A 3,325-nucleotide genomic window follows, 5' to 3' on the forward strand; every position below is an offset into this window, starting at 1 on the left:
TGGTCGGCACTCGAAGACACTTGCTGGTCTCTAAGCGAACCACTTGGTCCAGTCACATATTATTTAGTTTATGTACTGAGCAGAAGACTCAATAGCAATTTAAAAGACATTCAAGTGGGCTAACCAAATCAATATTTCAAGAAGAATCATGTAATTAAAAAAAATCTCAAATCAAATGCATATCATAAGGATAGTTTTGAAAACTCAAAAAATCTATTCAACACTATCATTTATCTTTCTTTGAAGCCTCTATCACTATCAAGACCTATATAAGAGTTTCTCTTATCCGACAAACATCACTTAAGAGCCAATGATATTACAACAATCTGATGTTGTTTCCATATCCATCTCATACCTTATCAGGGTAAGAATAAATCCACCAATCATGGATCAAAAACCAATCAAGTCATATCATGTCAAGATAATAAATTAGGAAATATCTGACTTAACGGTTCAATCATCTCCTATGTTTAGCGATGTAGTTATTTATTTGAGTTTTTATTTAATCTTACCTAATTTAGTGATCAATACTCCTTACAAGACTCAAATATCATAAGATAATCAATCCAAATAAAATCAAATCAATAAGTCTCAAATGGACTCTTATTAGTTTATCGGTTCTATCAAATAAATCCTTTCAACTAATCAATTTCCCAATCATTTCCAATCATTTATTTAAGAGATTTTTGGACTATAATTTATGAAAACATTTAGTTTACACCATTCACTGGGGTTCAATTATAAAAACATCAAGGACTATTAAGTTTATCAACACTATCATCTTGCTCTCACCCTGATCTCATAATAATGCATTCACAAATTCAAGGCTCTAGAGTCAATCCTTAAACATATACATTCAATATTCATCAATATGTTATTAGGGTATATTAAGCAAGTAGTTCAAATCATTTGTTCAAAAAACTAGTTTGTAGAAAAGTATCAATTTCTCAATAATCGGTAAAAGACGTTTAATTTAAGAAAGAAATTCTCAATAAACACAATCACGAGGACTCAATCCATTAATAAATCTATCAAAATCATGCACACATGAAGTAATAAATTCCATGTTTTAGTTCAGCCTTACATACCTGAAGGTTAGAGGGAACGATCGAAACTCGGAGAGATTGATAGAAGACCTTGAACCCTAGCTTTCTTTCTTTTCTCCAATGGCTTCTCTCAAGAAAGTAAAAATGTGAATAAGATAAAAAAACCTATTGGATATGTTAAAGGATTGATTTTATGTCCCTTAACATGCAGGGTTCAGTTAGGAAAAGGTGGGAAAAGACTAGAATGCCCTTCAGTAAAACTAGGCGGGTACACTTTATGAAAGGAAACCACGGCCTATGAATCTCACCACCATTCATGGTGATGTTCATGGTCACGGAATTGATTCCTTCCTACGAGTTTCAATCTTCAAGGAGGCCACTATGGTCTATGATGGACACCACGGGCCGTGAAGGCTCTTGTGAAGTCAACCTATCCTAAAAGTTCTAAGGGTCAAGTTTCACATACCTTTTATATGGTCTGTGAAAACTAAAATGGGTCATGAACATCGATCGTGGGCTTCGCATGCTTCAGGGTCCTAGAGGGTAAGGATCACTGATGGTTTCATGTTATGGACCTTTTACATGGTCTGTGAAAACTAAAACGGGCCATGAACATCATCCGTGGGCTTTGCATGCTTCAGGGTTCTAAAGGGTAAGGATCACTGATGGTTTCACGGCAAGGACCTTTTACATAGTCCGTGAAAACTAAAATGGGTAGTAAACATCGACTGTGGCTTCGCATGCTTTAGGGTCCTAGAGAGTAAGGATCACTGATGGTTTCACGGTCCATGGCGAGCACCATGGGTGGTAGAACTGTTACACCCCACGCTTTTAAAACTCGGAATGTCTCATAAGTTCTTTAGACATTATCATGTGAGCCGAATATGCTATGACGCTATCAAATGAATCTAAGGAGGGGAGGATGTGATACCCCATAATAGAGAAGGTTGGAAGTGGAATTATAAGAATCCGAAAGGAATTGGAGGCCAAGTAATGAGTCGTAGGACTCAATTTACCTACGTAAGCTACTAACTTGGAAGTCTTACATACATAGGCTATTGGATTACATACCAAGCTTGTGTAGCATGGGTTACATAGGCTCTTAAAATAAGACGAGATTATGAACCTACGAGAGGGAGCAAAAACTAGTTTCCGAACTTACGAATGTCAAGCAAGCAGGTGAAAACAAATCATGTGACTCACATGCCTGCTTGGGGGTGGACCCCGCTGCCACATGGCGACGTGTGATAGGCCACATGAACTAGGTGGAGTCCTAGGGGGCTGCCACATCTCACCCCCAAGGGGCTGCCACGTGGCACCTTTTAAAAAGGGGGGATATATATTTAATGACTAATTACAGCATACTTAGCCAAAAATCAGTCCAAAACATAGTGGAAAAAAACGTGAAAAGAGGCAGCCATGGTTGGAGAAGTTTAAGGTAAGTTCCTTGATTTTCTTCCGTGAATTAATTAGTTACGGTGTTCCTCAAGCACTTGGAGATGTATATATGCATATATATGTATATTATGATGACTAAGAAGTCATTTCTTCAGCTGTACACTTGGGAAAAATTGGACAGAAACGTGAGAGGGAGAAGAGAGGAAAGCTACGACCTAGGGGCTGCCAAGGTACGCCTCCGAGTTTTGCTCCGTAAATAAATTATCTAAGGTATACTATGATGAAATTAGGGTGCTAATAACATAAAATTACTGCTTGGTTAAGCGAGCAAGTCGCACAAACAGCCCGCTCAATTTCAGCGCGTTTGAAGAAGTTCCGAGTTGTGATTTGACAAGTTCTAGCCAATTTCGGGAAAGGTAAGTTCTTCCCCTTTAATTTGAAGTTTATGAGGTTAAAATAGGGTGTATTAAACACCTTAGTATCTTCTGGAAGTTGGGTAAAATGCTTGAAAATTTCGGCATTCGAAATAAGCTAACACGTAGTCGCTATGGTTGAATTGTCGTCGAAATAAAGTATTGCCTTGTGAAGTACTGCTGCAGGGGTATTGGCTTGTTGTTGCAGGCCTAAATATTATCTAATGTGGGTTAGGGTGCTTCTAGTATATGCCACATGACCCCCCGTTGCGTATAATTAAAGGCGTTATAGAATAAAGACTAGACACCCTATTTGATATCATCTTTTTGAATGGGGCATTTGGAGTTTATATTGTATATTGTTGGTATGCATTGATGCAGGTTATTGTTGTTGGTTGGATGTAGGTCTTAAGGACCTAATTATAAATTTGGATAGGGCACATTATAGGGGAGGTGCTGCCCAATTTT

Source organism: Solanum dulcamara, chromosome 8, assembly GCF_947179165.1.
Source record: "Solanum dulcamara chromosome 8, daSolDulc1.2, whole genome shotgun sequence".
Taxonomy (NCBI): domain Eukaryota; kingdom Viridiplantae; phylum Streptophyta; class Magnoliopsida; order Solanales; family Solanaceae; genus Solanum; species Solanum dulcamara.